We start from the raw sequence: 12,954 nt of genomic DNA on the forward strand, positions 1-12,954 counted from the left end.
GCTTCATACACCCTCTGTAACAACACGAATTGCTCCTGCTAATGTGGCATAGTCATATGAGTTACATTGTAATTTGAATTTGCAAAACTTCAAAAAAAAATAAGGATCCTAGTCAAATTAGATGGAACCAAACTAAATGATGAAATATACTTATGCAGCATACTGACACTTGGGGCCAACATGAATCAAGCCTAGTATGATTCACCGGGCTAAGGGCAAAGACACCAAACTACGAAATGGGTTGAAGGAAAGCGCGCGAAGGAGAAAACATTCAAGCCATCTACGTGGCAAAGTCCAAAACAGAAGTGCGCATGGGGGAAAACATTCAAGTTGTCGACGCGCGGAGTTAAATCTTTTCGACCCATTTAACTCCACAGCCCACGATCCTATTGGCCACAGCCTCGCGCGTCTCCCCCGACCGCGAAAACCCTATCCACCTCCACCCAGAGTCGCTGACTCCTCTCCCTCTCACCTCCTGATTCAGGTCCATGTCCAGCCTCCCTCCATGCGCGGCTGCCGATCTCCAGCGCCGCCGCGCCAACCATCTCCCGCTCCACCTCTGTCTCCCACCCTCTCTCGCTCTGTCACCACCCCCACCCTCTCCGGCTCCCCCTGTGTAGCCTTCTCCGTTCCGCGATGGGGCGGCCATAGCGGCGCTCCTAGATCTATGTCAAGGGCAGCCCCCTGCTCGTCGTCATGGGCGCGGTGGTCATGAGGAAAGTGGTTGAGGACGGCGAGATGGAAGTTGTAGCCTACCCGCTGCCCAGGACAAGGAGGGCTACCCTGACGCTCCCCCTTCTTCACAATCTCGCGCTGGGAGAGGAGGGGGTGGCCACTGTTTTCTTCTGCACTCCTCGGCCTTATCCACATCGCCACAGGTGACCTCGCCAGACCACTCGCTGTGAAGGTGATAACCCCTTTCACTCTCCATTAATTGAAAAATTATCCATTTAGGATGTCAGGATAGTGCTTTGCAGTGAAATAACTTTTGTGGCTGGGAATAATTGTTTTGGAAAGATAGCAAGATGATGTATTATGTTTCATATTTTCCATAAATGTTGATGCGACTGATATTTTGTAATGTAGAGATTTATATTTACATACTTTCTTCATCAACATGTACGTCTAATAAATATACGCGGGGTGCTTACATAGTTTCTGAGGTCGTGCTGTGTTTATGTGTGTCAATTTAGTTTACAGATACATCATTGAGATGGATAAAAGTATGATGTAGAGTATATATGAAACTGAAAAGATGGGATGCTTAAATCTGGAATAAATTGTGGAGGGAATCCTATGCAGGAGAAACTATAGTGGATGCTTCTACTAAATCAGAAGTTTATTTGTTTTCTCCATGGAATAGTTTGACTAAAGTTCTAATTATTATTTTGTAGGTGGAGGAGATAGCTGAAGTCGAGGGTGTTGTTGATGACATAAAAGGTGTTTATAAAATAGAGCCTTGTGAAGAACAAAGGATACAATACCGAAAGGTTAGTCGAAACTAATTCTGTAGTACAAAATAATTAGCTAGCACTAACAACTATGCACCCTTCTTTGTCCTGATGTTCCTATCCTTGAAGGATGTTGCCTCACACATGACAGTAGTTGCACGGCCTATGAACGATGTTCCCTCCCAACAACGCCTTTGTGAGCATGCTCGCTGTTGGCGCTGTCATGGCAGAATCATGCAAGCATCGGCCATGGAGGTGTCATGTGTATAGCAGTGTTGATCCTTAAATATCTTTGTTGTGCTTTTTGCATCGTCTTAGTGTGTGTGTGCTTGTTTCCATTTTTTACTTAATTTATTGCTTGCTGCAACACCTAGTTCCTCCTAGTTTGATAGAGTTGTTTGTTTTGTTCACGGTGGATGCATGCTATGTAAAATCTCAAATGGTGTTTTTATAGTTACATGTCTATTTTGACAAAATGCTGATTACTGACATTTACTCTGCATACCAATTGCTTTCTACCATTCCTGATTATTCTCTACTGCTCTGTACATTTTTATATGAGAAAACACCACCCACTCTGTACTCTACCAATCAGTTTTCTGGGTTGCTTGGAAGAAAAGAACCATTACTTGAAAACTAGCTATGACATAGACTAGATCATTTAAGCTTGGTTGATAGATAAAATTCGGTTCATGTGCTGGGACAAGTGTACATTTTTTGTTCAGTGAAGAGTGTGTTTGTGTTGTCGGTGGCGACCTCCTCTGCCGCACGCCGGCGGTGGCCGACTTGCATTGTGACCCTGGCCATTGAGATGAACCTGATCCTGGTCCATGGTTAGTTAGGGTATTGGTGCTGTTTGGGCTCGATTAGCTCGATTTGATGTTGTTTTAGGCTTGAGAAAAGTTGTTCTCTTGTTTAAATGAGAGGGATAAGGTAGGTACTACAGCTGTTGGCAATCGTGTACATGCAATGGTAGGCAACCAGAGAATGTGTTGCATTTGTATGTCCTCATGTTTAAAATTTGTGTCTGGAAGTTATTACTGGATCTACTATCCCAATAATTTTTTATTTCCTAAATCTCATGGTAAATCTGGAAGTTGCATTGCATATATGTGTATTGCACCATACTAGTAAACTTCTAAAAGCAAGTGGAGCTCAACCTTTATAATGCACTCTGCATTCTGCAGATTATGCCATACTTATTTGCATGTCATGCTATATGAACAAGCACTGTGGTTGTGATTGTTATGCTGGGAACGATGTTCCTCATGGTCCCAATAATGTTGTTAGTATGGAAGAGGCACTGGATCCTTGTTGTCACATTCCTTGAGCTCTCGTTGATGGAGGATAAATGGAAATAAGTGATCATCTAGTGGAGACAGAGTAAGTTACAACCTCTTTGCTCTTCCTGTTCGTAATAAGAAGGAATCCTTACTCTAGTGTCACATTTACTTGTAGCTTTTAAATTGTTGATACACAATATATATGATGCTTCCATGCTTTTCTAGTTTTTTGCAATATTGTTTTTCTCTATATTGCACCCAGAACTGAATGTTTGATTGTATCAGGCAGGTAACATTGTGAGTAGGCCTTCTGGCCTGTTTACTTTTTGATTGGATCAGGCGTTCATGTAAACATGATAGCTCCAACTCTTGTTTCAAGAATGAGTAGTTCGCCGAAACTACATGTTAGTAAATAGGGGTTACTTCTCAAATCTGAGAAATTAAAAACCAATCCTCATTGCTGACTGGCGGTGTAAATATAGTAATAGTATATGAAGATGAACTTGGCAAAAACTCAGCTTTTACCTTCGGAATATAGGTATAGAATTTCCAGGTCTAATCTGAAATGTCAATTAGGAAATGCTGAGCATTATCTTTGACCTTTCAAACCAACAACCTACTATATGGACAAACACAAATCATACTACTGTCCTTTCTTTAGAAATGCTGAGCATTATTTTGTTAGTGGGTTTATATGGCCTCAACTTCTGCTGCTATAGTACTTGAGTTTTGTGATGTGTTTGTTAGTCATTTGACTTTCATTCGACACACTTCTCTCTGGTGACCGCTTCCTCTCTAAATCTTTAACCCTAAATTTTCTCTAAATTTCTTCTGTATCTTGTACACTGCAGGATAACAAGTATAGACAAACTGCAGGGTACCAAGTAGAGACAAACTGCTACACTGTGGTATGTGGCCTTCTATCAAGATCTGATTCAGTTTAGATTCCCCCCCTAGGTCTTGGAGACATGATTTCTGTTACTATATTAATGTGTCAACATGTTCTATTTAGAGTTTTCTCCCTAGGCATTTCTTTTTCTATCCTTGTACATTGTGGCAGTCCTACACTAAGAATACAGAGGTTTAAACCTGTTTATTTGTGTGCTATGCACATGTATTAGTCAGTCAATTTATTGTTGTTTTATACTAGATACTTTGTAATTCTCATCTGTAGGCATTTCTCCTACTATATATTCATATATACAAATGTCTAATGTTGTTGTGAGTATGGTAGGTATGTTGCTGTCCATCAGAATCTGCCATGCCATATAGTTGCCATCAGGAGCTTTGACGACAAGAACACGAGTGACAACCTTTGTAGTTATATGTTTTGTCGATGTAAATTGGATTGTACCAGTTCCTAATCCTATGGATGGTTGCATATTGAGTGATTTTGTCAACATATGGTGTATATTATCATTTCATGGAGGATATTATAAACTGCTAGGTTCTACATACCTATAGATGGTTGCATATTGAGTGATTTGTGTAACATATGGTACTTTGGAAATATTGTCCTCGTCCAAAATTGGCATTATGATTTACGGAACACATTATGCTAAAGGCGTATTTGATCAAAATTGGGCTGAATGAAATGGATGTGACCAAATTTAAATTGATCCTAGATCCATGACGGTTTCTGTGAGGAAAAATAGTGTCCACGTAGGTAGCCACGTGGCATTGGTCCATGACGAACTATTCCGTCACGACCTAGTTTGGGCTTGGGCGGGCCGGAGGCAATTCCATGACGGCCAAGAACCGTCATGGGAGCTATGATGTCAAATTATGACGCGAAATACATGATTGATCTCAAGTCTGTCAAGGATGGACACGCATGATAGTTTTTGGCTGATCTGTGATGGCTAAGGACTGTCATGTATTAACATATTTCTTGTAGTCATGTAATTCTCTCGTTTTCCTCTTCGCCTTGGTCGTGGTGCACAATATTGAGTACGTATATGACTAGCCGTTGTATCTACATGCGGGACATCAAAGCATCTGGGCCAGCGTGCCATCCACGAAATCACAGCGAGGTGCCACATTTGAGACTCACCGGTCACCCCCGGTGTGGCCATCATGACCCGTCATATCAAAAAACCCACACCTTTACCAGCAGTGGTAAAGTGCCCTGGAAGTGGCCTCGAAGTTGGACTGGACGAAGCAACCATCATTTCACTGGAACACTCGTTGAAGCCCTTCCTCCCATTCTTTAAGAACTAGCAAGATCCCGTGCAGTGCACGGAACATCAAGATCTTGTGGGAGAAAAGGATGAATGAGGGAAGGCCTTATCTACAAATGTGGAGAGGAGTGCGGGTAAATTGTCATAGTTTCCTTCTTATCCGTTGGATATAGATCGGACGGCCTATATTGCAGGATGGTAGGCACACCATCATCACCAACTCTGCTTTTTATAAGTGTAGAGAGTAGAGAAAACCTCACTCTAGGCTACTCACTTCTGCCATTTTTCTTCTGTACCGACAAAGGAAAGGTGGGTGAATCAGTGATGCTACTATATTCTCATTCCAAGAATCTTCTTTTTTGCGAAGCACCGTCCGATTCTCACAGCCTATTCTTTTCCCGTTTTCCTTGTGATCGTGGTTTCCTTTCGATTGCTTTTTGTTTGTCAGTTCATTGATGGATCCTGGAGCACAAGGCAAGGAGTTGCTGGCGGACAACCCACTAGAGACAACGATCTCTAGGAAGCAAGTACCGACCAACAAGTTGACCATGTTGGTGGGCCAACCCATGGAGACAAAGAACTCCAAGAAACAAGCATTGGCCAAAGAGTTGACGATGTTTGTGCATGAACTACTCAAAGAAAGCTGGAAGAAAGCAAGGGCCCCACCGTGCCTAACCCAGAAACTCCAATGGCCTCCTATGCGAGGTTGAAGGCCGAATTTGAGGAGATAGTCGCTGTTGAGAAGCAGTATTCCCCTGGCAAGGTGATGGCCCCCATCGAGGACGAGGAGATGGCCCCGGAGGGATGGGATCCCCCGGTGAGCTGGACAAGGTAAAAAATAATGGCTTACCATAGTTGTGGTTTTTCACTATTTGCAATGTGCTTGCTAATATGTTAGGGTTGTGCAGGTGCTGGTGGACATCCTTGATGTTTCCGACATCACGACCCGTCCTGTGGACAACGCCCTAGAGATCATTTTCGATGTCGAGGTCCATCCTGTGGACATCGCCCCGGAGATCGATTTCGATGCTGCTGTCCATCTTGTGGACATCGCCCCAGAGATCGATTCCAATATCACGGTCCATCCTGTGGACATTGCCCCAGAGATCGATTCCCATGCCGCTGTCCATGCTGTGGTCATTGCCCGAGAGATCGATGACAAGAAATAGTTGGTCGCGCTAATCCTTCAGGGTAGTTTGCATTGTGTTAAATTACTAGAACGATGCGTGTTATCAAACCATCTTAGGGCTAGTGCACTGTCTTGTGTGCGCAGTACTTCCTACTTTTGTTTGATAGTGAATCATGCAAACCCTCTCCGAGTTATGGAAACAGATGTATCCTCACCAGCTTTCGAGGTAATATATGGCATGCTTAGATGTAAGTTTGAACTGTTTATATATCAGCAGGGCCTGTTTGATGATTCTTGATGTTAGTAGGCTAGCTACTATGCGAGCTATAGTACTTGCAAAACACTCACCAAAGAGAAACGTTGGGGTTGATGAGCTCGTGGTACGCTTATAGGTATGATCCGTCGCCGATCGGCCAATAGCCCAAGCTCCTAAAATTGTAGGCTTGGCGATGGATCAGAAAATAGTCGACACAGATACATTTCATGCCTCATTTGGTTCATAGGATAGGAAAATCGTAGCAAAAGTACAAAGAAGTGTTATAGTGGGTTTGGCCTAGTGGGTTTTAGTGATATGACGTGGTATAGTGTCATCCAATCTTCGCGTGTGGTAGCAGTATTGCGGCTACAGTAAGTTTTCTTGAAGAAGCGGAATTCAACGAAGTTATGTTGGTTCCTTCATCCGACCAACTTACAGTGGGAAAGGTTGGGCCTGTGCTACAACCGGGGTGGACCAGGATAATTTTGTGCATGGCAGGCGGACCAGCAATGAGTATTCATTGTTTATTTTTGATGAAAGCTATTGTCTCCACTGTTACGACGGAGGAGTGTGAAACACGGCAGCCCAGTGAACTTGGCATGTGCACCACTCCCTCCTTCCTCATGTAATACTACCATAGTGTTGACTATAAGGTTGGATACAAGGTTACGACTTTTTCTCAGTTTCTCTCTATCTATTTCCTCTCAAATGTTTTTTACCTTTCTTTTTTAGACATAATTGTTTTTATGCCTCTTTTTTTAGAATTAGTTTTTTTATACCTATGAGCACGTGTAGAGAAGGGCTCTTGCAGAGCCCACTCCTTGACTTTGTCAATGCCTCGCTCTCCTCCACATAAGCGGGCTTATGGCCCAGTATTTTACTAGTAATACATGCTATGAATGCCGGCAGCTGGCGTCTGAGAGCGAAGCGCGAGCAGGAGGGGGGAGTGGTTCTTTGGTGGGGCAGGGCGGTGAGAAGCGGGCTTGGAAGCGGTCCGGTCTCCCGCATGGCCCACCTCACATTATCAGCATATATTTCTTGGGGTCCATGCGCGGCAGTTGGGCGATCTCTTCTCCCTCCACCGTCTCTCTCTTCTCAGCCGACGCCCACTGAGCGATTAGAGTTCGTCTATCAACGGTTTATTCAATTGCAGTCCCACATGTCAGTGAAAATGCAAGACAACGCGTGTCCCCTCTGGTGAGCAGCATGCGAGCTGGACTGTCAGGGGTGCAACGCGAACGCGGCGCGTACGAGTCATAAGTGTGCCACCTTTTCCTTTTGAACTTGCAAAGCGTAACATTTTCGTGCGATAGATCGATAGAAATCCAGAACAAAATGACGAGGGAGGGGCTTTCCCACGCGTTAGGTGGGCTAGTTTGAGTGATATGACGTGCTACAGTGCCATCCACTTGCCCAATTTTTATGTAAGAAAGAGTCTACACTCTTACGTGGGAGGAGTGTGAAACATGGCGGGTCTGATTTTGATTAAGGGATAACTGTTCCTGCAAAATAATGGAGCATTGTTAGTGATTATAGCATGATAGTTAGGGCATCTCCAGCGCTGGCACAAAAATTTACACCAGCATCTGTCCGAGGACACTTATGCCAGAGAACGGCATACAATGCTACCCGCATACCTTTCGACAACTATATGAACTAACCGAACAAAATTCATGCAAACAAAGCAAATTTCAAATTAACCGGATGAAATTCATTACATTTCGAAAACATTTCCTATAAACTGGATGAAATTCATTACATATTTCTCAAAAACCATACTAAAACCTACTGTAAACCTAATCTAAATGATCGTCGGCGCCCGACCACCATGTCCGTCCATAAACCCCGAGAAAGTCGGCCATTGCCTTTGCCTCCTCCTCATCCGCCTCAATAACCTCCTCCTCCAGAGCACAAGGTTCTGAAGATTTACGCCTCCACATCGTCGTCAAGCGGCTAATCGTCCGCCAATCTTTATCCCACCAAGCTTGGCATCGACTGGGTGGAGGAGCGGTGGCCTAGCTGCGACTAGAACGGCGGTGACCTACCGTGTACTGCTCATCCTCGCTGCCGACTGCGCCCGCGCACAAGCGCCGGCTTCATGGTCGTGGCGGTGGAGGGTGGCCAGGGGGGAGCCGGCGATCTCCTTCATCTGATCCAGCGATAGTACATCCAAGAGAGCTTTGGAGAGCGCCCGGAGTGGAGCCGCCGATGTCCTTCAGCTGCTCCTGTCACAGTACGTCCAAGAGAGCTTTGAAGCGCTAGGAGGCCATGCTTGGAGTTGTGCCGACAGAAGGAAGGGACCGGAGGAGAATGAGTGTGGGTCTTTGGCTATGGCTGGGAGTTGGGCCCAAGTTAATATAGCGGGTGAATGGCAATGAGCCACGGCAGATGGATGGACGGCTGGCACCGGATTAGGTTCGGTGGTAGCCGCATGTCATTAATGTGGGCGGCGGACGGAAGGATGGCCGTGCTGTCGGAGTAGTCACTTGCACCGGGATGCTGCACGGGTGGCGCTCTCTCGGCCGTTGCGCTGTTGCAATGCCGGCGCCAGTGAGAGTCGCATGAGGCGTGAATGCGGACGCTGCTTCAGTGACTTAACTACAGGTGCGTTGGGTCAGTGACATGTGGGCCCAACGGGCATCTGGCCCGCATGTCAGATTAACAACTGCACCAACAGTTAAGTCCGGTGAATGCGGCATTGATGCTCTGGAGAGACGGTGACCATTTCAGGTGGGAAGCACGCGCTAGCGATGGAAGGGGTTTCGTTAGGACACTGGCGTGGTGGTAAAATGTGAACTCATCGATCATGAGCCTTTGAAGCGTATGCGGCACGTATTGACAACCAGACGTCCATGCAACCGCTCTTGTCGCCAGCTAGTCTTCGACGACCACCATTAGACACCACACAACCATGCATAACTTACTAATAATGGACGAATCGATCAGACACACACTCGTGTGCAGAGGCACTATGATCGGTCGCTCACGATAGATATATAGGTACCATAGTACCCTCTCTAGCTAGGCTGCTTGATAGATTGTCGTTGTGATGGATGATATACATGAGCAAGGCGCCGAGTCATGATTTTGACCATTGGTGTTGAGCCAGGTGAATACATGCTCGATGTTCGCAGAGGCCTCCAACAAACGTCTAAACAGTAATGTCAGGCACCGCCGGGGCGCGCAGGTGACCGGCTCGCCGTTTGCATTGCGCCATGAGCAGGAATTTGATTGAGAGGGCGACGTGCATGCATTAGCATGGTTTGACAGCGTGAGCATGAGTGTCTACACGCGTACATGCTACTTGCCTCTATGGACGGTGTGTGCTAATCTGTACATCACGTATAATATAAAAAATCGGTTTGTGCATTTAAGCAAAGTATTTCATTTTCATTTGGCTCACGACTGCTTCCGCCTGCTTCCGCCTCCCACGGCTGGCTGTGCCTCAGCGCACGCATCGCTGCCCCACCGTCTCCTAAATCATTAACGCCGACATCCTCCGCGCGCTTTCGTGCACTCGCCGCGGCGCCGCACTCTCGCATTGTCAACATGGTCAACAAACAACAGGAATCGCTAGAAGTACGTGGAGAGGATGATAGTAGGGGCCCACCACGTCAGCGTATGGAAAAATAAAATGCTTCCTCCTAGTGTTTTCCTGACATCTGGGACCCACGACATTGGGAGCATATATAGTCAATAGACAAGAGAACAACACAAGATCGGCTGACACCTGGGACGTAGCTACTCGAGCAGTATTTTTTTGTTTGGTATTGTTGAGACGGAGCAGGGTTTGAACTAGGCTGTGGCCCGTCTAGCCCACGCTTATATTTTATGTTCACCATGTGACCAGCCCAGCTATTTTTTTCTTTGTGAAAATGAGCCCATTTTATTTTTTCTGAAGAATACTCAATCTAGGCCTACTTATTTTCTACGCCCTAATGGGCTACAGCTCTTTCAAGACGCCTGCAAATCTTGAAATTAATATGAAATGGGTTGTAAATATAAAAACAGATGACGAATTGGCAATTACATCATAATTTCTGAATTTTATTATATTTTCAGATTCCTATTTCACTGGGCATTAACCTAATTTAAATATATCTTCAAATTACTTTAAATCTGCTGGACATTTCGGTATTAAAAATAGTTTGGAACCCACAGAAATATGCAAAATTGGCCCTGGCCAACCAAAAAAACGACTGCAATAAATTGCATAAGAAGTTGCCATGAGATATATATAAATTATTAAAAAACGAGGGAGTGGTCTGACTTGTGGGCTTGTTTAGTTGACGCGCATGCAAGATTTTTTTAGTTATTATATACATCAACAAACCATTCTAGTAGACATAATAGTTGGATGTCAATCCAACGGCCGCCGTGTTTCTTTAATCTCTGATCTTCTTGCTCCAGCCGCCAAAGCAGCGCCTGCGGGACCGCCTACTGCCGCCTCCCGTGGCCGGCTGTGCTGCCGCGCAGGCCTCGGCGCCCCCTACTACTCCCACCACTGGCCAGGGCATCCCTCTACTCACCCACACCCCCTGTTATTCTGCGGCGATGGCAGCCTCACACCGCAGCCGAACCGGTGAACGCTCGTACTCCTCTCCGCGTGGGCATCCACTGCCGCGTCTTCCCCGGCTCCGTGTCGTCCCCTTCCTATGCCTCGCCGTCGTCCATAGCCGTGGTGCCCTTGGCACGGCGTGGTCAATGTGGTCAACGACCGACTTCCATCGGAACAGTACTGTACATGGAGAGGCTGACAGCTGGGTCCACGGCAGCCGCAAGGAAGTGCCTCCTTATTACGCACAAAATAATTATTCCTCCACCTGACAGCAGGGACCCACCGGACGGGTCACCAGTATTTTGCGAAAAAATCGTTTCCCCCTGACTGCTGGGACCCACCGGACGGGCTACCGTATTTCGCGAAAAAATGTTCCCCCCGCTGTCAGCTCGGACCCACCGGAAGTGCCTCCTTATTATGCACAAAAAAATGAATACTCCCCCGCCTAGCTGGGACCCACCTTGGTGGGAGGCTAACTTGTGGGCCTACTAAGTTTACGGGGACGAAGGCCTTTGTCAACTTAGTCAATATGAACGATTCTAGATCCACTGACCGTACGATGTCCATCCAACGGCCGTAGTCCTTCTTCAACCTCTGGCCTTCTTGCTCCAGCCGCCCAAAGCAGCGCCGGTCGTACCGCATGCTCCTGCCTCCCGTGGCCGGTTGTGCTTCCACGGAGGCCTCACCACCCCCTACTATTCCCACCGCTGGCCAGGCCCTGCGGCGACGGCAACCTCACACCGCAGCCGAACCAGTGAACCCTCGTACTCCTCTCCGCGCGGGCTTCCACTGTCGCGTCTTCCCCGGCTCCGCGTCGTCCCCTTCCTAGGCCTCACCGTCGTCCACTGCCATGGTGCTCTCGGCGCGGCATGGTCAATGTGGTCAATGACCGACTTCCATTGAAAGAGTACTGTGCATGGAGACGCTGACAGCTGGGTCCACGGCCGCAGCAAGGAAGTACCTCCTTATTACGCGCAAAATAATTATTCCTCCACCTGACAGCGGGGACCCACCGGACGGGCCATCGTATTTCGTGAAAAAAACGTTTGCCCCTGACTGCTGGGACCCACCAGCTACATCTTCGCACGCAAGGAAGTTCCTGACAGTCGGGACCCACCTGGTCAAAGCGTACGTTGCGTTGCCATTCTGGTCGCGAACGTGTACGTACATATATACTAGTCGATGTAGAAGCGCGCACGTGTCGTAGTAGAGGCGCGCACGTAGCATGTACATGTACATACAGCGGCCATGGTGCAAGAAAGAAAATACGGCCACGTATGTGTACATACAGGCGGGGTCTCGAACGCCTACTCGCGCATACGTACGGCCAGGGCTCGTGTACATGGATGGGTCGGAACGGAGAAACAGTGTCATCGTCGTGTTCATGGGGAGGCAATGGGATGCGTCGTGTTCACGGGGAGGCAACGGAATGCGTCGTGTTCATCGGGAGGCCTTGGATGGAATAGGTGATGGAAATGAGGCCTGGCGTACCGCAGAACGGAGGAAATAGCCTTGTGTTCGACCGGCCATGTTCGAAACGGGTTCCTGATCATCGGGAGGGGTCTGGCGTACCGCAAAACGGAGGAAACGGACCTCCTACGGTCGAAACGGGGGTCCTGTTGATCGGGAGGGGTGTGGCGTACCGCAAAACGGACGAAACGGACTTGTGTTGGAGTGCTACGGTCGAAACGGGGGTCTTGTTCATCTGGAGGGGTGTGGCGTACCGCAAAACAGGACTCCACGGGATACTGTTCATCTCCACTGTTGACCCCCTCTAGCCTCCACGAGCTACTGTTCATCCACCATCAACCTCCTCCAGCCTCCACCTACGACTGTTCATCCACGGGCTCCTGTTCATCCAGCCTCCACTGAGCGTTACTCCACTAGCTACTGTTCAACCAACCCTCTCCACGGGCTCTTGTTCAACCACCCCTCCACGGGCTACTGTTCATCCTTCCCTCCACCTTCTACTATTCATCCTGCCCTCCACGGGGTGGTCCTGTTCATCCAGCCCTCCACGGGGTCCTGTTCATCTAGCCCCAACCGGCTCGATCGATCGGGGTCCTGTTCATCCAAAGGCAACACCACGGGGTCCTG

General features: G+C 47.4%; 1 long non-coding RNA gene across 1 annotated transcript; it reads left to right on the plus strand.

Moving 5' to 3' along the window:
- The first annotated feature begins 384 nt into the window (after positions 1-384).
- LOC119316503 lies at positions 385-4,244 on the plus strand. Its single transcript, XR_005153042.1, has 4 exons — positions 385-907; positions 1,395-2,834; positions 3,586-3,642; positions 3,969-4,244. It is a non-coding gene; the product is annotated as an uncharacterized LOC119316503 (long non-coding RNA).
- Positions 4,245-12,954: the final 8,710 nt, after the last annotated feature.

Source organism: Triticum dicoccoides, chromosome 6A (assembly GCF_002162155.2).
Source record: "Triticum dicoccoides isolate Atlit2015 ecotype Zavitan chromosome 6A, WEW_v2.0, whole genome shotgun sequence".
Lineage (NCBI taxonomy): Eukaryota > Viridiplantae > Streptophyta > Magnoliopsida > Poales > Poaceae > Triticum > Triticum dicoccoides.